The sequence below is a fragment of the Ovis canadensis genome, chromosome 3 (genome assembly GCF_042477335.2).
Source record: "Ovis canadensis isolate MfBH-ARS-UI-01 breed Bighorn chromosome 3, ARS-UI_OviCan_v2, whole genome shotgun sequence".
NCBI lineage: Eukaryota > Metazoa > Chordata > Mammalia > Artiodactyla > Bovidae > Ovis > Ovis canadensis.
In genome coordinates this window covers 69,910,842-69,934,474 of record NC_091247.1, presented here as the reverse complement: position 1 = coordinate 69,934,474, position 23,633 = coordinate 69,910,842, and the positions used below count along the sequence as shown (strand labels likewise).

General features: G+C 37.7%; 2 protein-coding genes and 1 non-coding gene across 7 annotated transcripts in view; 2 read left to right on the top strand and 1 right to left on the bottom strand.

Annotated features, from left to right (window-relative positions):
* The window catches only part of ACYP2 (acylphosphatase 2), a 183,289-nt gene that overhangs the window by 138,454 nt on the left and 21,202 nt on the right, over nt 1-23,633 (top strand). The gene's annotated exons all lie outside the window — the stretch shown is intronic.
* Nucleotides 1-23,633, bottom strand: part of TSPYL6 (TSPY like 6) — a 41,831-nt gene that overhangs the window by 7,791 nt on the left and 10,407 nt on the right. The window lies entirely within an intron of this gene.
* On the top strand, nt 10,778-10,905 carry LOC138438510 (U6atac minor spliceosomal RNA). The gene has a single exon (XR_011256432.1). It is a non-coding gene; the product is annotated as a U6atac minor spliceosomal RNA (small nuclear RNA).

Here is a 23,633-nt window from a genome sequence, read left to right as displayed (position 1 = left end):
GATTTACCCTGGGAAAGTTAATCATTATGATTTAGTAGTTTTCTACCATTACAGCACTGACAGAAAGCAAATATACATTCCAGTGCCTAATAAAACTGTTAAGAGGCTGAGGTCTGTGTAGGGTGGGGGGCAGAGCTAGATGGCAGGGGGAACCAAATCAGCCAGGGACACACAGAGCCATTTCAGAAATTTAAAATATGACTTAAAACACTATATAAAATGTTTATAGTATCTAAATGTTAAACATACATAATCATTCTAGCCTGAAATAAATTAAAAATAATAAAATTGATACTATAACAAATGAATGAAAGTTAGTTAATCATGAAAAATTGAAATAATATTATTGGATCTTTAAAAAAATAGTGTGATTTTAAAAAGCAAAGTCCACTGATGGTGTCATCATTGCAATACAAGTGTCATTTTGGGGTAGAAATTTCCAGCAGGTTTAAAAACTCACACTCTATACTAGTTGCAGAATGGTGAACACAGTTTTGCTCTAATTGCTGTTAGTGTTTTCTTCTTAGCTGTTATTTAAAAATAATTTCTCTTTTTGATTTTTCTCTTAAGGAACAGCGATATTTTTATGCTTTAGCATATTATATCCTATCGCATCCTATGAACTAGATACTATTATTAGCCCCATTTTACAGATAGGCGAACTGAGGCACAGAAATAACAAGTAATTCGCTCACAGACACATTGTTGTTGTTGTTCAGTCACTCAGTTGTGTCCAGCTCTTTGCGACCCCGTGGACTGCAGCACACCAGGGTTCCCTATCCTTCACTATCTCCACAGTTTGCTCAGACTCATGTCCATTGAGTTGGTGAAGCTGTCCAACCATCTCACCCTGTGTCGTCCCCTTCTCCTCCTGCCCTCAATCTTTCCCAGCATCAGGGTCTTTTCCAATGAGTCAGCTGTTCGCATCAGGTAGCCAAAGTATTGGAGTTTCAGCTTCAGCGTCTGTCCTTCCAGTAAGTATTCAGGGTTGATTTCCTTTAGGATTGACTGGTTTGATCTCCTTGAAGTCTACGGGACTCTCAAGAGTCTTCTCCAGCACCACAGTTCGAAAGCATCAGTGGATATATAGTAAATTACAAAGTTGAGAAATGAACCCAGATAACCAGACTCCAAAGCTCTTTCTGTTAAACACCACAGGGTATACTCCGAACTTTTCTCAGTCTCAGTTTTCTCATCTATGAAATATGGTCAATAAATCTTCTCTCTAGTGGTGGTTGTAACAATTATAATGTGGAGCTTACGTAGGGAAGATGTTGGTGCTGCCTGTATCGGTTTCTGAATTGTTTAATTTCTTATAATGAGCATGAATTATTCATGTATTTTTTAATCAAGAAAAATATGTTAAGTCCTATCAGAGTGTCTGGCACAGAGAGGCACCCAATAAAGTCATTATTATGTCTGAAAGCAAAGTCAGAGTTTCCGTTTAACTCAATAGGGATTTGTCATCTCCAGAAGCTCAGGTGCAAAGGGAAGAAATAAGATAGGGGAACAGCTAGAGGAGAATTCAGGTTACAAGTTTCTACTTGCCAGTGAGTAGAGCTTGTACATCTTGAAGTAAGGTCTGAGAACCAAGGGGAGGAACAGCGCATTGGTTGAGGCAAGTAGGAATTAACTGATGGAGCAAAGTCCCAAGGAATTTGGGATGAGGGGTGTCCTTGAATGAATTAACTTATTTTGGAGAAGATTAACAGTGTCCTGTTAGTTGATAGGTCCCATTTTCTTTTTTTTAATTAAGTTTTATTGGGGTATAGTTGCTTTATAATGTTGTGTTAGTTTCTATTGTACAGCAAAGAAGCCCCATTTTCTAAGGTAATAAAAATACCATTTTGAAAAATGAGAAGGGAATTTAAAAATAAATCTATGGTTTTCCTTATTTATCTACCTGGTTCTGGGGGCCGTGAGAATAAGTTTTCTGAAGAGAAGACATTAGTTTATTTTTCCATTTGTGGCTTGCAGTGGTAGAATGATCGCTGGCAAAAGAATATCTTTTCAAGCAGCTTCCCTTGGTGTAGGTCAGGGGGCAACAAGAGGAGTTATTTCTGCAGCTGGAAAAAAGGTTCAGAGCTGTCTTCCTGGAGTCGGCTCTCATTTCATAGTCTAAAATAGATGTGAAATACTGTGCTATTTGGGAATCAGGGCCTATTCATTCTAAGCACATCTGTTGGTAGCTGTTGAAATTCAAATAAAATCAAACGAAGTCCAAGTAATGCTCATGTTATACTTATCAATTTCAAGGAGTGTTAAAAAACACATATACAGAAAACCTACACTCCAGTCACTGACAACTAAGACACAACTTGGAAAGCTTTGATTTTCTGCCAACCACAGCTACTTTGAACCTGAGCCACCACATTTTAATTCCTTTGAAATGCCCCTTCTTCCCTACTTGAACTTTTCAACTGAGATTCATTTTCATTTCAGAAGTTTAAATATGAACTGTATCAAATAGTTCGGTATTTTGATTCTGATGATTCCACAACCTTCAGTAGTGAAATGAGGTGGTTAGACTACTAAACTCATAAAGCCAAGATTGAATGAATGCATTTTTCTTTGTCTTCTCTCCAATTTTAGTAAATAGAAAATTTCAGTTAGGTGCTGTGATTAAGGAAACTTGGTATCTCTATCAATTTATACATGACTCCAATCCGTAGGGATTTAAGGCATGTTTAAAAAGGCAAATACAAGACAGAAAAATAAGGGAAATTCCTTTTTCAATTAAGCCATGACTCTCTGATAACAAGATCTGACCTATCAAATGTATTGAAAGAAATAGAGTCATTTTAAGGTTGCGAGTTGTAGTTTTTTCTTAAGAGTTAAAATTTTGATTAGTGTTTCAGGTGCCATATTTATATGTCGTTACATGGGAATTTACAGTGTTCCAAGTAGGTATAACACCCAAGTACATTACATGAATTATCTCCTTTAGTTTAAACCTCATAAATACCTTCAGTTCAGTTCAGTTCAGTCACTCAGTCGTGTCCGACTCTTTGCAACCCCATGAGTCGCAGCACGCCAGGCCTCCCTGTCCATCACCAACTCCCGGAGTTCACTCAGACTCACGTCCATCGAGTCCGTGATGCCATCCAGCCATCTCATCCTCTGTCGTCCCCTTCTCCTCCTGCCCCCAATCCCTCCCAGCATCACAGTCTTTTCCAATGAGTCAACTCTTCGCATGAGGTGGCCAAAGTACTGGAGTTTCAGCTTTAGCATCATTCCCTCCAAAGAAATCCCAGGGCTGATCTCCTTTAGAATGGACTGGTTGGATCTCCTTGCAGTCCAAGGGACTCTCAAGAGTCTTCTCCAACACCACAGTTCAAATGCATCAATTCTTCGGCGCTCAGCCTTCTTCACAGTCCCAACTCTCACATCCATACATGACCACAGGAAAAACCATAGCCTTGACCAGATGGACTTATGAAGTATTATTATTTCCATCTTATAGATAAAATAAGTTTCCAAGGTTTACAAATAAGTGATTTGCCCAAAGTCACATAACTGAGTCAAGATTCAAATCCATGTCTGTTGTTCTGAGTTATTAACTCTTGGAAAATTCTTCAAGAGATGGGACTACCAGACCACCTGACCTACCTCCTTAGAAATCTGTATGCAGGCCAAGAAGCAACAGTTAGAACTGGACATAGAACAACAGGCTGGTTCCAGATCAGGAAAGGAGTACATCAAGGCTGTATATTGTCACCCTGCTTATTTAACTTACATGCAGAGTACATCATGCAGAATGCTGGGCTGGATGAAGCACAAGCTGGAATCAAGATTGCCAGGAGAAATATCAATAACCTCAGATATGCAGATGACACTACCCTTATGGCAGAAAGTGAAGAAGAACTAAAAAGCCTCTTGATGAAAATCAAAGAGGAGAGTGAAAAAGTTGGCTTAAAAGCTCAACATTCAGAAAACTAAGATTGTGGCATCTGGTCCCATCACTTCATAGGAAATAGATGGGGAAACAGTGAGAGACTTTATTTTTGGGGCTCCAAAATCACTGCAGATGGTCACTGCAGCCATGAAATTAAAAGACACTTAGTCCTTGGAAGGAAAGTTATGATCGACCTAGACAGCATATTAAAAAACAGAGACATTACTTTGCCAACAAAGGTCCGTCTAGTCAAGGCTATGGTTTTTCCAGTAGTCATGTATGAATGTGAGAGTTGGACTATGAAGAAAGCTGAGTGCCGAAGAATTGATGCTTTTGAACTGTGGTGTTGGAGAAGACTCTTGAGAGTCCCTTAGACTGCAATGATATCCAACCAGTCCATCCTAAAGGAAATCAGTCCTGAATACTCATTAGAAGGACTGGTGCTGAAGCTGAAACTCCAATACTTTGGCCAGCTAATGTGATGAACCGACTCATTTGAAAAGACCCTGATTCTGGGAACGATTGAAGGTGGGAGGAGAAGGGGACAACAGAGGATGAGATGGTTGGATGACATCACCAACTCAGTGGATGTGAGTTTGAGTAAACTCCGGGAGTTGGTGATGGACAGGGAAGCCTGGTGTGCTGTAGTCCATGGGGTCACAAAGAGTCGGACACGACTGAGTGACTGAACTGAACTGAAATCTAAATTATGCCTTATATATGGGAGGCTGTGAAAAAGAAGATCAAGGACTATACAAATAAACAAATATACTGGAACTTACAAAAAGTAAATTCACATGAAAAAGGAGACATTTGTCCAAATCCAGGCAGTTTTAAAGCAAATATTATGGTGAAAATACAGCATAAGGAAGACAAACAATATCAACAGCACAGAACAAGGCTCCACAGACAAAGTGTGGCAGAATCACACACTTGATTCTCAAGGTGTGTTCTTGCGTTCTCTAGTGCCTTGGGAAACATGAGTGCTCTCTGTAGGGTTCTGGAGCATTAAAAGATCCTTACTCTAGGAAGCTTAATAACTTACCATTTGACACTAATACTCCTGGTTTCTTCTAACTCTGTGCTTTCATCTGTATGTAGAAAAATACAACCAATGTTAGACTCTGTAATGTTTAATAATTAGTATTGTTCACCTATTAGTATAGGGGTTTCCTTATTCCTTCTCAATTTACAGAAAAATTATTACCCATGATTCCACTATTCTTTGTCAATAGTGATTTTCATTGTTGCCTTTTTTGATGTGTATTATAAAACAGAATTATTATTTCACTCCTTCCACTATTAATAACAATTTTAAGTTTTCATAATTACAATTCTAATGACTATATAACAGTATTGAATTGTTATTCATATTGGGCATTTTTTTTGTTTTTAGTATTTTGCTATTATAAATGTCGTTCTAAGAAGTGATTAATGTATACAGTTTACTTGTATTTCTTCATAAGTGAATTGTATGTTTATATACTTTGACTGTCTCTTGAGGTTTTAACATTTTTGAAATTTGAGTTAGTTCTTTATATATTATATATACTACTGTTCTATCATGATCAATATAGATACTTCCAATTATGTTGCTCTTAATTTTGTTAGTTTTTTATGTTAGAACCATTGTTTTACTTTATGTTGTTGAGCTATTTATTTTTTCCTTTGTGATTTTCTTTACTGCCCTAAGCTTTTCAAAGATACTATTCCTCTAAAGATTTCATTAATATTTGATTTTTTCCCTCATAGCTCTACTAAGAAAGCTAATATTTACTCTTTTTAATCCACTAGAGGCTCTTATAATGTGTTATAAGAGCTTATCTAAATCACTTTTTGTTTTGTGTTTGTTTGCCAGTTACCCTGGCAATTATTAAAGCATAATTAGGCAATTATGAGATAGAATTAGGCAATAAATATATTATTAATATTAAATAAATATTATCTTTCTTAATTATGATAGTTATATGATACATTAAATTTATTTCTATATGTTCCACACTTTTTTACTTTAATCATTTAATTATTATACTTTGTTTTAGAATTTGCTGGGAACTAGATCAGCATCATGACTTATGGCTTGTTAGTGCAGAATTTTAACATTTAACAAATAGTAAATTTTACTTGGTAAAATTTGTTTGCCTATGATAATATATATCTCAATTTGCTCATCTTATTTTATACATTCTAATATACCTTTATAGTTTTCTTTACATATGGCTCATAAGTCTTTAAATCTTCTTTATAAATGTCATAGGTAATTCTGTTAAATTCATCCATCCCATCTTTTTTTTTTTTAGAATGGAATTTATTTCCTTTTTATTATGTTATTGAACTGGCTGTTAAGTTATTGAACTTAAAAAAGCATCTAATTATGGTAAATTCATTACAAACCTGAGCACATTGATAAACTGATGGGATAATAAATTTAAACAGATTTCTTAGGACTTCTATACATGTAGTGCTTTCTGCAAATAGTGAGTTTTATCTCTCCCTTTAATGTATCATTCCAAAGTGAATAACAGTTTCCTAAATAGCAGTTTCCATTTGTGAATTAAAAGGCTGAGCATTAGGCTGAGAGAGAGACTTAAATCCTTCTATTAGACTTGAATCCTACTGTCAATTCCTCAACTAAGAGAGCCATCTAGCAAGCACCTTCTGTGGGTCAGGCACCATACTAGGCACTTTACATAGTCCATCTTGCCTGAGGCTTAGAATAGATACACTATTAAATACCAGAGGGAAGGGAGCTGAAGTTGAGCAGGTATGGCTGGCCTATGCTAGGCCCCCAAGAGCATTGAGAAATGGAATATGGAAGTGTTTAACTATGGTAGTCTGAGTGTGAAAGGCCATGGTTTGTGGTTCTGGAGTCCTTGACCTGGCAGGTTTTTCACTCCCTGTGGAACCCTGGCAACTGAACTTTAGCCAAGGGCCTGAGAAACTAGGGAGACATGGAGAAGCTGCATCAGCTTGCTTTCATCCTTATCTTGCACGTACACTTCACACTTTCTGCTTCCAGGTCACACAGTAGACGTGAGTGAAAGCAGTCCTGGAGGAAGTCTGTGTTCCTCTTCTCACCAGCCTTTCAACCCAGATCAGCCTTTTGAGGTCTGGCTCAGCTCACTGGGTTAAGTAATTTGTCCAGTATCATCAGTGAGTAATAGATAAGTGACTTGCTCCATAGACAGTGGTCTTGTCATTTTCCCAGTGATTCTACACCAGGGGTCTGGCTTGGGCAGGTCATTTCACCTTTCTGCCATAATTCCCTCATCTGTACAGTGCAAAAGGCAGATAATGAATGATCCAGTTCTGACAAGCAGACTGTTGTTGAATACATCTTTTACTCTTCTTCAAGACTGTAAATTCCTCAAGGACAGACTATACTTTCCATGTTCTTGAGTCACTCTTCTTACTTTGCACATGACAAATGTTCAATGAATATTTGTTGATACAGAATGAATGCAACAACTGAAGACAAGAGTCTTAATGCTCTTCTCACAGGAGATATTCAGTGCTAGAACACAGGTTCCTGTAGGGTCATTTCACCCTGCAATTGTGGAATTTTTTTTATAAAGATAGCATTTGTCATGAACCTCTTTATGAGAAGATGCTTAGCAGAGGTCAGCTTATCTTCATCTGAAAAGAACACTTGAGGTTAGGAAAGCAGAAAGCCTAGAAAGGATTCAGATTGGGAACTGTGGTAAGTAGACTGTCCTCTGACAAAGCTGTTTTGGCTATTTTTATCTTTGTGCTGCTGTCTAGCAACAATATGACAAAGCTGTGACTATTCAAATGTAATCAAACTAGAGCCTGTCCAAAATCAATTCTGAATAAATGATGAACTATGGGGAGCAAATCTTAATATCTCTGGGCATGCAATAGAAAATTACCAAAAATTATGTTCCTGTAATTTAAACACAGTGTTTCAAATGTACCCTTAAAAGATACAATTATATTACTTGCATATTAATTAACAGCATGTTCTCTTTTTATGCCAAAAAAAAAAAAAATTCCAAAGGAAGCTACCCAGCCTTCGGGAAGCATAGACTCTGTGGATTTTGTAATTAGTGATGTTAAACTTAAAATCTCATGGTAGTCATTAGTTAATATTTCTAAATCTTTATGTCTGAAAACTTCTGAGCAGATGTCCCAACAACTTTCTTGCCACCTCTCCATTCCCAGCCAAAGAGGGGAGGGAGAGGAGACCTATACTGCCAATAGTTACGAAGGTTATTTGTGGAAGAAAAACAGGAATTTGCAGTATGCGCATGTGTCTGGCTTTGTCTCTTGAGCTTCACAAAGACCAGCATCATACTGAACTATAGAATTACTGTTGTCTGAGACTAAAAGAGAAATCTAGGGAAATGAAATATTTTTGTCAAAAATTACTGAAATGTCAAATTTTTTAAACTAAGCTTTTATATATTAATGAAAGGAAGCATATGGAGGGAAAAGCTATAAGGAGTCAGTTTTTTATGAGCCTCAATATTGCTGGAAAAGAAACCATTACAGAGACCAGACCAGTTTCTCTAACACGAATACAAAGGAGAATGACGTCATCATAGCAGCAGGTTTGTGCTGCCATAGTAAAGATCATTGATGGTGCTTTCCATATCCTTTAACTAAATCAAAATAGCTGCATTCAATTGCAACCTGAGAAACAGGCAATAAAGTCACACATGACTTTACTTTCTTTTTTTTTTTTTTTACATATTATACTTTGTAATAGTGTCTAGTTTTATTGTCCCAGAACAGGAAAAGGAAAACATAAAGTTAATCAAATTTTGGTAGTAACTTACTCATCATGTGCATAATTTTTACATCATCAACAAGAAGAGGTACAGGGCTCAGTTATAGAAAATGCCATGGCAACCTGAACTGAGACGGTCCTGAATTCTCTAGACTTCTTTCAGGCTTCCTAATATTAAAGTTCTGTGCAAGGTAAGATATAAAAGAAGAAAAAAAAACCTCCTCATCTAAGCAACCTTGATCTGAATAAATATACCGATAAATTTTATCTCTGTGCTAGAACAGCGTGACTCCACCAGGCCTCAAGGATTTCCTGTGGACCAAGTTCCAAGTTCTAGAGTGGTTGTCTACTTCCCCCTCCTGCCCTTTCTCCATTGGAATCCTGCCAGATGATACTGTGCAAAAGTGATAAAGTCACTTCAAAAAATTTTAAGGAGGCTCATGACTGTGTATATGTAACTGTGGAAAGGTTTATGAGTCACAAAATACTACAGACGTAAAGAGTCTGCCTGCAACGCAGGAGATGCAGGAGACAGGGGTCGACTCCTGGGTCAGGAAGATGCCCTGGAGAAGGGAATGGCAACCAACTCCAGCATTCTTGCCTGGGAAATCCCATGGACAGAGGAACCTGGCAGGGCTACAGCCCATGGGGTTGCACAGAGTCGGACACGACTGAACGACTGACACACACACACAGTTTATTTTGACCTTGAGTTAAAAGGATCCAGCTCTACTGGCTGACTTGCATGGGGCTGCTCTTCTTTATTTACTCGAGGTAAACTTCAGATCAGCCCTTGAATTATGTGAGCTCAGCTATATTCTCTAAAAGACAGCCAGGCCAGTGTGAACCTGGACCCGAGTTTTCTTATTCAGTGACATCTGGCCACTTGGATTTCATCATTTGTCGCGTATCTCACCGTGTCACTCCCAACCACAGGAAACTGAGGATCAGCTTCGTGGGACTGTGTGACAGAGGTAGCACTCTCATAAATATGTTTTTAACAGATCTAAATTTTGTAAGTAAACTAATACCACTTGACTGTTTTTAACTTCTGATTTTAGATCAGGAAAGAAAACCATTTTAAAAACATTTTCCCTAAAAATCTTGGAATAAGATAGGAAATGAGACATCTTCTCGTGCTTTATTTTGGCAAGTGCTTCCTGAGGCTCTCACCAGGAGAGGCTGACGGCTCTCAGAGTGTGGAGCAGCCATGTAGGGATTTAACAATAACAATCCTCTTTCTAAGGATACCAAGCTCTGGAAAATGACTGAGCAGATTATAGAATACACTAGATTACAGAATCTAGTGTATTAAGTGAATTCCATTTAGGAGAATTTGGCATGTCAGCCTGTGCTGTTTTCTAATGAACATCCAAGCCCTGCCTGGTTTGTCTAATAGAGTATTTATAAGGACAAAGTAAGTTCCAATTTCAGAGAAGGCAATGGCACCCCACTCCAGTACTCTTGCCTGGAAAATCCCATGGGTGGAGGAGCCTGGTAGGCTGCAGTCCATGGGGTCGCGAAGAGTCGGACACGACTGAGCAACTTGACTTTCACTTTTCACTTTCACGCATTGGAGAAGGAATGGCAACCCACTCCAGTGTTCTTGCCTGGAGAATCCCAGGGACGGGGGAGCCTGGTGGGCTGCCATCTGTGGGGTCGCACAGAGTCAGACACGACTGAAGCGACTTAACAGCCGCAACAGCAAGTTCCAATTTAATGTAATTTCTTATTAATATTTAGTCAAAGTAAAATGCAACATTAAGCATATTACTAGCTATATTCATTGTAGCAGTTTACATAGCAGTTGCTATGGGTTCTGTATTTATATATCACACATCTTTTTCTGGAAAAAAATTGAAGCTGAAGCTTAAATAGCTTACATGTTTGGTCTTTTTTATCCCTCATAGGAGAAATTTCTTTAAAGAAATTATAAATATCTAGGTATACTGTTTTTAGTATTTACTCCCTCTAATCTATCCTCTACAGGCAGTTTGACTCTTCATTCAAAAATACAACTTGGTTCACATCTTTACAGAAAAAATTCTACATCCTCAGCAAGCTGTACAAGACCCTCCACCATCTAGCCACAGCCTCACTAATCCATTTTAATCTATAAGAATCTCCCACTTGTGTTGTATGAAAGGAGAGAAGGTTAGCACACTCTCCTAGACAAGAATGGAAGAGGCCCTTGGGCCTCACAGCATCCATATGGTTAAGGCATTGCCACCTACTTCGTGGCATCTAAGAACCACTGTTTAAAGAAAAAACAGTCTCCTACTCAAAATGTCTGGTGTCTCCATGTTGTCAGTTTGGGTACTTTAGCTACCATTTTCCTTTGTTAATAACACATCATAAATATGTTAGTCTAACAGTTTTTCAATATTATAAAACTTACTTACACACAAGGGAACATCACTCCTTATTACCATGTTGGAGTTAACATGGGTACTTCCCTGGTGGCTCAGATGGTAAAGAATTGGCCTGCAATGTAGTAGACCCAGGTTCAACCCCTGGGTGGGCAAGATCTCCAGAGAGGAGAATGGTTACCTAATCCAGTGTGCTTGCCTGGAGAATTCCATGGACAGAGGAGCCTGGTAGGGCTACACTCCATGGGATCGCAAAGAGGCAGACGTGACTGAGCGACTAACACACGTCTTTACCTATAACACACCTTTAGAGAGACAACACCATTGGTAAAATATTGCATAGTAGTTAACTCTGGATGTCATTACTTCCCAAGAAGAGACATTGCCAATAAAATTTCAGCATTCATTGTATTGACTTTGATCACAGTTTATATTTTGCTCTGTGTTCAGATTGTTCTTTCCCATAGGAAAGGGAAAAATAATTTTTATTCTCTTAGGCATTTTTCAAACACATTTGTAATATTTTTATTAATTTAAAATTGATACATATCCATTGGAGAATTATGAAAATAATTTGAAAACAAGCAAAGAGAAAAGAAAAAAAAACTGCCCATATTTCAGGAGGTATCATGACCACTTTGTACATCTTTCAGATATTTTTCCATGTACATTTTCCTACAAAAGTGAGGCCATACTATACATCTTGTTTTACCACCTGCTTTTATAAAACAATACCATATTACAAACATCTTTATCAATAAAAATTCATCTTAATAACTGTAACAGCTAGTAGTCCTTTATATGGAAATACAGTCATGTACTTACATTCCTAATTATTGGACATTTAAATTGCTTGAACTATTTTCTTGTTACATACAATGGACATTCTTGAGGCAAAATCTTTACCTATATCCTCAATGATACTTTAGGATGAGAGTCACTGAATCACATTTTAAAAAATAATTTTCATTACAGTATAGTTGATTTACAATGTTAGCTTTTGCTGTACAGCAAAGTGAATCAGTTATACATATATCATTCTTTTTATGATTCTTTTCCCATGTGGGTTATTATAGAGTACTGAGTAGAGGAGGATGCTACCCATCCTTGTTAGTTATCAATATTATATATAGTAGTAGGTATGTCAATCCTAATCTCCCAGTTTACCCCTCCCCTTCATTTTCTGCCTGGTAACTATAAGTTTGTTTTCTACATCTGTAACTCTATTTCTGTTTTGTAAGTAAATTCTTTTGTACATTTTTAAAAATTTTAGATTCCACAAATAAGCAGTATCACATACTTGTCTTTACCTAACTTCACTTAGTATGACAGTCTCTAGGTCCATCCACGTTAATGCAAGTGGCATTATTTCGCCCCTTATTTATTTGATTATTTCTGGCTGTGCTGGGTCCTCGTTGCTGCGCAGGCTTTTCCTCTAGCTGTGGCGAGTGGGGGCCGCTCTCTGGCTGCAGTGGACGGGCTTCTCATTGCGATGGCTTCCCTTGCTGCAGAGCTCAGGCTCTAGGCATGCGGTCTTCAGTAGCTGCAGAACCTGTGCCCAGTAGCTGCAGCTCCCGGGCGGTAGAGCACAGACTCAGTAGCTGTGGCACATGTGCTTAGAGTCTCCACAGCATGTGGGCTCTTCCTAGACTGAGGATCAAACCTGTGTCTCCTGCACTAGCAGGCGGATTCTTTACCACTGAGCCACCAGGGAAGCCCTATTTCATCCCTTTTTATGGCTGAGTAATATCCCATCGTATATATGTATGAGATCTTCTTTATCCATTCCTCTGTCAGTGGACGTTTAGGTTGCATCCATATCTTGCCTATTGCAAATAGTGCTGCAGTGAACAGTGGAGTGCACGTATCTTTTCAAATTATGGTCTTCTCTGGATATATGCCCAGGAGTGGGATTGCTGAGTCATATGGTAGTTCTGTATTTATTTTTTAAAGAAATTTCCATACTGTTCTCCATAATGGTTGTACCAATTTACACTGTAAGAGGGTTCTCTTTTCTCCACACCCTCTCCAGCATTTATTTTTTGTAGATTTTTTGATGGTGGCCATTCTAACCAGTGTGAGGCTGTCACATTTTATTTATCTAATTAGACAATACATGCTAGATGTAAAAAAATTCTGAAGGAACAATAGGATATTCAGTGAAAAATAAGCCTCCCTCTTGCTTTTCCTCTAGATATTCTTCTCCCTCCTATGGGTAGTACTTTTAGTAAACTTAATTTATTTTCACAGAAATAGTTCATCCATTTATAAACTTTTACATCATCTAGTATGCATAGTAAGAGAGAAGTAAAATGGTTTCAATAGTGAAAGTTGTTTTATAATTTTATATATGCTAGATAATCATAGGCATAAAACCTTCTACAATAAGGTGACATTAAGTGATTTCAGTTCTGTGGTCGTGGTTTAGCTGCTAACTAGTGACTGACTCTTGAAACCCCATGACTGTAGCCTGCCAGGCTTCTCTGTCCGTGGAATTCTCCAGGCAAGAATACTGGAGTGGGTTGCCATTTCTTTCTCCAGGGGATTTCCTCAACCCAGGAATTGAACCTGGGTCTCCTGCATTGCAGGAAGATTCTTTACCAACTGAGTTAGAGCTCTATCAGTTCAGTTCAGTTGCTCAGTTGTGTCCAACTCTTTGCGACCACATGAATCGCAGCACTCCAGGCCTCCTTGTCCATCACCAACTCCCGGAGTCTACACAAACCCATGTCCATAGAGTCTGTGATGCCATCCAACCATCTCATCCTCTGTCGTCCCCTTCTCCTCTTGCCCTCAATCTTTCCCAGCATCAGGGTCTTTTCAAATGAGTCAGCTCTTTGCATCAGGAGGCCAAAGTGTTGGAGTTTCAGCTTCAGCATCAGTCCTTCCAAAGAACACCCAGGACTGATCTCCTTTAGGATGGACTGGTTGGATCTCCTTGCAGTCCAAGGGACTCGCAAGAGTCTTCTCCAACATCACAGTTCAAAAGCATCAATTCTTCAGCACACAGCTTTCTTCATAGTCCAACTCTCACATCCATACATGACCACTGGAAAAGCCATATCTTGACCAGACGGACCTTTGCTGGCGAAGTAATGTCTCTGCTTTTTAATATGCTGTCTAGGTTTGTCATAACTTTCTTTCCAAGGAGTGTCTTTTAATTTCATGGCTGCAGTCACCATCTGCAGTGATTTTGGAGCCCCCCAAAATAGTCAGCCACTGTTTCCACTGTTTCCCTATCTACTTGCCATGAAGTGATGGGGCTGGACGCCATGATCTTCATTTTCTGAATGTTGAGCTTTAAGCCAACTTTTTCACTCTCCTCTTTCACTTTCATCAAGAGGCTCTTTAATTCTTCAGTTTCCGCCATAAGGGTGGTGTCATCTACATATCTGAGGTTATTGATATTTCTCCCAGCAATCTTGATTCCAGTTTGTGCTTTCTCCAGCCCAGCGTTTCTCATGATGTACTCTGCATAGAAGTTAAATAAGCAGGGTGACAATGTACAGCTTTGATGTACTCCTTTTCATATTTGGAACCAGTCTGTTGTTCCATGTCCAGTTCCAACTGTTGATTCCTGACCTGCATACAGGTTTCTCAAGAGGCAGTCAAGTGGTCTGGTATTTCCATCTTCTTCAGAATTTTCCAGTTTATTGTGATCCACACAGTTAAAGGCTTTGGCATAGTCAATAAAGCAGAAATAGATGTTTTTCTGGAACTCTTGCTTTTTCCATGATCCAGCGGATATTGGCAATTTGACCTCTGGTTCCTCTGTGTTCTCTAAATCCAACTGGAACATCTGGAAGTTCATGTTTCACGTATTGCTGAAGCCTGGCTTCGAGAATTTTGAACTCTATATTATCACTTAATTTAGATTATACTTTTATATAACTTTTGTTGTTGTTGTTTAGTTGCTAAGTCATGTCCAACTCTTTGGGACCCTATGGACTATAGCTCAACAGGCTTCTCTGTTCATGGGATTTCCCAGGCAAGAATACTGGAATTGGTTGCCATTTCCTTCTCCAAGGGATCTTCCCAACCGAGACAGAACCTGTGCATCCTGCATTGGCAGGTGCATTCTTTACTGCTGAGCCACCAAGGAAGCCTACTTTTATATAATATCATTTATCAACTACTATTAATAATTTTATCTTCGTTGGACACTCTTAAAACTTAAAAAAAATTTTTTTATTGGAGAATTGCTTTGCAGAATTTTGTTGTTTTCTGTCAAACCTCAACATGAATCATCCATAGGTATGATATATCCCCTTATCCATAGGTATATATATCCCCTTCCTTTTGAACCTCCCTCCCATCTCTCGCCCCATCCCACCCCTTTAGATTGATAAGAGCCCCTCTTTGAGTTTCCTGAGCCATATAGCAAATTCCCATTGGCTATCTATTTTACATATGGTAATATGAATTTCCATGTTACTCTTTCCATACATCTCACCCTCTCCTCCACTCACCCCATGTCCATAAGTCTATTCTCTATATCTGTTTCTCCATTGCTGCCCTGTAAATAAATTCTTCAGTACCATTTTTCTAGATTCCATATATATGCATTTGAATATGATTATTTATCTTTCTCTTTCTGACTTAACTTCACTCTGTATAACAGTTTCCAGGGTTCATCCACCTCATCAGAACTGACTCAAATGCATTCCTTTTTATGGCTGGGTAATATTCCATTGTGTATATGTACCACAACTTCTTTATCCATTCATCGGTTGATGGACGTCTAGGTTGCTTCCATGTTCTAGCTAGTGTTCTAAATAGTGCTGCAATGAACAATGGGATACATGTGTCTTTTTCAATTTCCTCAGGGTATATGCCTAGGAATGGGATTGCTGGGTCATATGGTGGTTTTATTCCTAGTTTTTAAAGGAATTTCTATATCATCTTCCATAGTGGCTGTATCAATTTACATTCCCACCAACAGTCCAAGAGCATTCCCTTTTCTCCACACCCTCTCTAGCATTTACTGTTTGTAGACTTTTCAATGATGGCCATTCTGACCGGTATAGTTTTGATTTGCATTTCTCTAATAATGAGCAATGTTGAGCATCTTTTCATGTGTTTGTTAGCCATTTGTATGTCCTCTTTGGAGAAATGTCTAAGTCTTTTTCCCACTATTTGATTGGGTTCTTTGTTTTTCTGGCATTGAGTTATAGTACCTGCTTGTATATTTTGGAAATTAATCCTTTGTCAGTTGTTTCAGTTGCTATTATTTTCTCACATTCTGAGGGTTGTCTTTTCACCTTGCTTATAGTTTCCTTTGCTGTGCAAATGCTTTTAAATTTAATCCGGTCCCACTTGTTTAGTTTTGCTTTTATTTCCATTACTCTAGGAGGTGGGTCATAGAGGATATTGCTTTAATTTATGCCATCAAGTGTTCTGCCTATGTTTTCCTCTTGTTTTATAGTTTCTGGTCTTACATTAGATCTCTAATCCATTTTGAATTTATCTTTGTGTATGGTATTAGGAAGTTTTCTAATTTCATTCTTTTACATGTAGCTGTCCAGTTTTCCCAGCACCATTTATTGAAGAGGCTGTCTTTGCCCCATTGTATATTCTTGCCTCCTTTGTCAAAAATAAGGTACCCATAGGTGCATGGGTTTATTTCTGGGCTTTCTATCTTGTTCCATTGGTCTATATTTCTGTTTTGGTGCCAGTACCATACTGTCTTGATGACTGTAGCTTTGTAGTATAACCTGAAGTCAGGAAGGTTGATTGCTCCAGCTCCATTCTTATTTCTCAGGACTGCTTTGGCTGTGTGGGGTCTTTTGTGTTTCCATATAAAATATGAAATTTTTTGTTCTAGTTCTGTGAAAAATGCCATAGGTAATTTGATATGGATTGCACTGAATCTCTAGATTGCATTTGGTAGTATAGTCATTTTTACAATATTGATTCTTCCTACCCAGGAACACGGAATATCTCTCCATCTGTTTATGTTGTTTTTTATTTCTTTCATTAATGTCATATAATTTTCTCTGTACAGTTCTTTTGTCTTCTTAGGTAAGTTTATTCCTAGATATTTAACTCTTTTTGTTACAATGGTGAATGGGATTGATTCCTTAATTTCTCTTCCTGATTTTTTCACTGTTAGTATATAGAAATGTAAGTGATTTCTGTGTATTGCATTTGTATCCTGCAACTTTGCTAAATTCACTGATTGGCTCTAGTAATTTTCTAATACTATCTTTAGGGTTTTCTATGTACAGTATCATGTCATCTGCAAACAGTGAGAGCTTTATTTTTTCTTTTCCAATCAGGATTCCTTTTATTTCATTTTCTTCTCTGATTGCTGTAGCTAGGACTTCCAGAACTATGTTGAATAATAATGGTGAAAGTGGACACCCTTGTCTTGTTACTGATATTAGGGGTAATGCTTCAGTTTTTCACCATTGAGAATTATGCCATAGACTTATAGTATATGGCCTTTACTATGTTGAGGTAGGTTCCTTCTATGACCATTTTTTGAAGAGTAAATGGATGTTGAATTTTGTCAAAAGCTTTTTCTGCATCTATTGAGCTGATAATATGGTTTCTATCTTTCATTTTGTTAATATAGTGTATCACATTGATTAATTTGCATATATATAAGAATCTTTGCATTCCTGGAATAAACCCAACTTGATCATGGTATATGAGCTTTTTGATGTGTTGTTGAATTCTGTTTGCTAAAATATTGTTGAGAATTTTTGCGTCTATGTTCATCAGTGATATTGGCCTGTAGTTTTCTTTTTTTGTGTTGTCTTCATCTGGTTTTGGTATCAGGGTGATGGTGGCCTTGTAGAATGTGTTTGGTAGGGTTCCTTCCTCTGCAGTTTTTGAAGGAGTTTTAGGTAGGCTTTAGCTCTTCTCTGAATGTTTGACAGAATTCTCCTGTGAAGCCATCTGGTCCTGGATTTTTTGGGGGAAAATTTTGATCATGTCTTCAATTGTGCTTATAATTGGGTTACTCATAATTTCTATTTCTTCCTGGTTCAGTCTTGGAAGATTGAACTTTTCTAAGAATCTGTCCATTTCTTCCAGGTTATTCATTTTATTGCCATATAGTTGTACATAATAGTCTCTTATATTCCTTTGTATTTCTGCATTGTCTGTTGTAACCTCTCCTTTTTCATTTCTAATTTTGTTGATTTGATTCTTTTTTCTTGATTGAGTCTGGTTAAAGGCTTCTCAATTTTATTTATCTTCTCAAAGATAAACCAGCTTTTAGTTTCATTAATCTTTACTATTATTTCTTCGATTTCTTTTTCATTTATTTCTGCTTGGATATTTATGATTTCTTTTCCTTCTACTAATTTTGGGGATTTTTTGTTCTTCTCTTTCTAGTTGTTTTAGGTGTAAAGTTAGATTGTCTATTCGATGTTTTTCTTGTTTCTTGAGGTAGGATTGTATTGCTCTAAACTTCCCTGTTAGAACTGCTTTTGCTGCATCCCATAGGTTTTGAGTTTTGTTTTCATTGCCATTTGTTTCTAGAAATTTTTTTTCCTTTTGATTTCTTCAGTAACCTGTTGGTTATTTAGAGATGTGTTGTTTAATCTCCATATGTTTATGTTTCTTACAGTTTTTTCTTGTAATTGATATCTAGTTTCATAGCGTTGTGGTCAGAGAAGATGCGTGATACAATTTCTATTTTCTTAAATTTACTGAGGTTTGATTTGTGACCCAAGAGGTGGTCTATCCTGGAGAATGTTACATGTGCACTTGAGAAGAAGATGTATTTTTCTGCACTTGGATGGAATGTCCTGAAGATATCAATGAGATCCATCTCATCTCACCTAATGTATCATTTAAGACTTGTGTTTCCTTATTAATTTCTGTTTTGATGATCTGTCCATTGGTGTGAGTGAAGTGATAAAATCTCCTACTACTATTGTGTCCCTGTCAATTTCTCCTTTAATGTCTGTTAGTCTTTGTCTTATGTACTGAGGTGCTCCTATGTTGACTGCATAGTATAATTGTTATGTCTTCCTCTTGGATTGATCCCTTGATCATTATGCAGTGTCCTTCCTTATCTCTTATAATCTTTATTTTAAGGTTTATTTTGTCTGATATGAGGATTGGTACTTTCTTTTGCTTGCCATTTGCATGGAATATATTTTTCCATCCTCACTTTCAGTCTATATGTGTCTTTAGGTCTGAAGTGGGTTTCTTGTAGACAGCATATATATGGGTCTTATTTTTTTATCCATTCACCCAGTATGTGTCTTTTGGTTGGAGCATTTAATTCATTTACATTTAAAGTAATTATTGATATATATGTTCCTATTGCCATTTTCTTAATTGTTTGGGGTTCATTTTGTAGATCTTTTTTCTTCTCTTGTATTTCTTGACTGTATAAGTCCCTTTTAACATTTGTTGTAAACTGGTTTCATGGTACTGAATTTTCTTAACTTTTGCTTGTCTGAAAAGCTTTTTATTTCTCCATCAATTTTGAATGAGACTCTTGTTGGGTGCTATAATCTTGGTTGTAGATTTTTCCCTTTCAATACTTTAAATATATCCTGCCATTGCCTTCTGGCCTGAAGAGTTTCTGCTGAATGATCAGCTGTTAAGCATATGGGGTTTCCCTTGTATGTTATTTGTTGCTTCTCCCTTGCTGCTTTTAATATTCTTTCTTTGTATTTACTCTTTGTTAGTTTGATTAGTATGTGTCTTGGTGTGTTTCTCCTTGGGTTTATTCTGTATGGGACTCTATGCCTCTTGGGCTTGATTGACTATTTCCTTTTCCATGTTGGGGAAATTTTCAACTATAATTCTTCAAAATTTTTCTCATACCCTTTCTTTTTCTCTTCTCCTTTTGGGACCCCTATTATTCAAATGTTGGTGCATTTGATATTGTCCAGAGGTCTCTGAGACTATCCTCAGTTCTTTTCATTCTTTTTACTTTATCCTGCTCTTCAGAAGTTGTTTTCACCATTTTATTTTCCTGCTCACTGATTTGTTCTTCTACTTCAGATATTCTGCTGTTGATTCCTTCTAGAGTATTTTTAATTTCAGTAATTGTGTTGTTTGTCTCTGTATGTTTATTTCTAATTCTTCTAGGACTTTGTTAATTGATTCTTGCATTTTCTCCATTTTGTTTTCAAGGTTTTTGATCATCTTTACTATCATTATTCTGAATTCTTTTTCAGGTAGTTTGTCTGTCTCTTCATTTATTTGGACTTCTGTGTTTCTAGTTTATTCCTTCATTTGTGTAGTATTTCTTTGCCTTTTCATTATTTTTTTTTTAACTTATTGTGTTTGAGGTCTCCTTTTCCCAGGCTTCAAGGTTGAATTCTTTCTTCCTTTTGGTTTCTGCCCTCCTAAGGTTGGTCCAGTGGTTTGTGTAAGCTTCATATAGGGTGAGATTTGTGCTGAGTTTTTGTTTGTTTGTTTTTCCTCTGATGGGCAAGGCTGAGTGAGGTGTGGTAATCCTGTCTGCTGATGACTGGGTTTGTGTTTTGTTTCGTTTGTTGCTTAGATGAGGCATCCTGCACAGGGTGCTACTGGTGGTTGGGTGATGACAGGTCTTGTATTCAAGTGGTTTCCTTTGTGTGAGTTCTCAGAGGGACTTCCCTGGTGGCTCAGAGGTTAAAGCGTCTGCCTGCAATGTGAGAGACCTGGGCTCGATCCCTGGGTTGGGAAGATCCCCTGGAGAAGGAAATGGCAACCCACTCCAGTATTCTTGTCTGGTGAATCCCATGGATGGAGGAGCCTGGTGGGCTACAGTCCATGGGGTCACAAAGAGTCGGACACAACTGAGCGACTTCACTTCACTTCACTTCACTTCACTTCACTTCACTTCACTTCACTTCAGAGTTAGTTCTCTGGTAGTCTAGGGTCTTGGGGTCAGTGCTCCCACTCCAAAGGCTCAGTGCTTGATCTCTGGTCAGGAACGAGGATTCCACAAGTGGTTTGTTATGGCATTAAGTGAGATTAAAGCAGATATCCAAAAACAAGAAACCAAAGATGAACCCCAGACAAATGGCAGTTACAGAATCAGGCAAATAATAATAATTAAAATAATGGAATATACACATATACACCCATGAGCAAAGTGAAAACAGTCAAGCAAAATAAAGTACAGTAGATTGACCTGGCAAACAAAGTAAATCAAAAATTATATTTACCAGTTAAGAACAAAACTAACTAAGCATAATCTGGAAAACAAAAGTAAAGCAAGGTGCCAAGTGGAGAATAAAGCAATGAAAAAACAAAACAAAACTAACAAATATGTTGAGAGGAAAGAAAAGAAACAATAGATATGCAGATTTAAATAGAGGTAGATGAAGGTTGGCTGCAGTCCATGCATGGGGTCGCTAAGATTTGAACATGACTGAGCGACTTCACTTTCACTTTTCACTTTCATGCATTGGAGAAGGAAATGGCAACCCACTCCAGTATTCTTGCCTGGAGAATCCCAGGGACAGGGGAGCCTGGTGGGCTGCCATCTATGGGGTTGCACAGAGTTGGACATGACTGAAGCGATGTAGCAGCAGTAGCAGCAGCAGATGAAGATTTATATATATTAAAGATTAACTGCAAGGAGAAAAGAACAATAGGAAAGGCAAACAAAAGAATAAATAGATAAATAGAATAAATGTATAAAAAATATAATAGATTTTTTAACAAATTAAAATTATAAAAAAGAGACAAAAAACGGAAGAAAGAAAAAAGGAAAACAACACAGAACTGCAAAAGCCCAATGCAGAGGCAGAGGTTTACAGCAACAACAAAAAGTGTGACTGAATATACACATATTCATATACATCCATAAGCAAAATAAAAACAGTCCAGCAAAAATAGAGCACTAGATCAACCGGTGAACAAAGGAAACCAAAATTATATCTACCAGAACAAAACTAACTAAAGCACAAACTGGAAAACAAAACTAAAGCAAGATGCCAATTGGGAAATAAAGCAATGAAAATAAAGCTAACAAAATGTTGAGAAGAAAAGAAAGAATAGATATGCAAATTTAAATAGAGGTAGAGGAAGATTTATATACATTAAAGATTAACTGCAAGGGGAAAAGAACCATAGGAAAGGCAAACAAAGGAATAAATGTAGAAAAATACAATAGGTTTAACAAAATTATAAATTAAAATTATAAAAAAGAGAAAAGGAAAAAAAGAAATGGAAGAAGAAAGAAAAACGAAAAAAACAAACAGGAAAACTCCACAGAACTGCAAAAGCCCAACACAGAGGCAGAGGTTTATAACAACAAGAAAAAGTGTGACCGAATATACACATATACATATATATACCCATAAGCAAAATCGAAACAGTCCAACAAAAATAAAGTACAATAGATTGACCTGGCAAACAAAGGAAACCAAAAATTATATCTATCAGAACAAAACTAACTAAAACACAAACTGGAAAACAAAACTGGAGCACAGTGCAAATTGGGGAATAAAACAAGACAAAACTTACAAATATGTTGAGAGGAAAGGAAAGAAAGAAAAGAAAGAGAATAGATATGCAAAGTTAAATAGAGGTAGATAAAGATTTATATACATTAAAGATTAACTGCAAGGGGAAAAGCATAGTAGGAAAAGCAAACAAAGGAATAAATGTAGAAAAAATAATAATAGGTTTAAAAAATTAAAATTATAAAAAGAGAAATAAAAAAGAAAACTCCACAGAATTGCAAACCCAAGGTAGAGGCAGAGGTTTATAACAGCAGTAAAAAATATGATTGAAAAAAAAAAAAAGAAAGCTCAAAAGCTTAATTAGATTTCATAGTGCCAATAAAACTGACAACTACAACAGGGCGGGGGGAGGAGGAAGGGAAAAAAAATAATCCAAAAGAATCTACAGAGCAAGTCAAGACATAATAATAATAAATGTTTTTCTTGAGTCACTGCTATCAGAGTCCTTCCCCTTGCTGGGAGTCACAGTCCACTTCACCTCCCTAGAATGCCCTCCAACACTGCTGATCTCTGGACCTGCTGTGGGGGCAGCTCAGATTCTAATCTGGTCCTACTCCTATGTGTTCTTGCCTCCAATGTCCACAGCTATCAAAACTAGTGTGTTTTCTTTTGTGGGAGCTCTCAATGACCTTTTATATATTCCATAGACACAGAGTGCCTAGTTGATCATATGGAAGATTTTGGATCTTCTTGCTTAGTCACACTGCCCCTGGGTTTCAATTGTGGTTTATTTCCACCTCTGCATATGGGTCATCCACTGGGGTTTGCTCCTGAGGCTGCCCTGGAGGACTTGGGTTTGCCCCTGTGAGGGCCAGGTGTGGAGGTGGTGCAGCTGCTTGGGTCACAGGGGTTCTGGCAGCACCAGGTACTCAGGGAGTTGGCAGCTAGGGCAGCAGGAAATATAGTGCTCTAGAAGGAAACAGCCAGAGAAGGCGATGGCACCCCACTCCAGTACTCTTGCCTGGAAAATCCCATGGACGGAGGAGCCTGGTAGGCTGCAGTCCATGGGGTCGCTACGAGTCGGACACAACTGAGCGACTTCACTTTCACTTTTCACTTTCATGCATTGGAGAAGGAAATGGCAACCCACTCCAGTGTTCTTGCCTGGAGAATCCCAGGGACGGGGGAGCCTGGTGGACTGCCGTCTATGGGGTTGCACAGAGTCGGAGATGACTGAAGCGACTTGG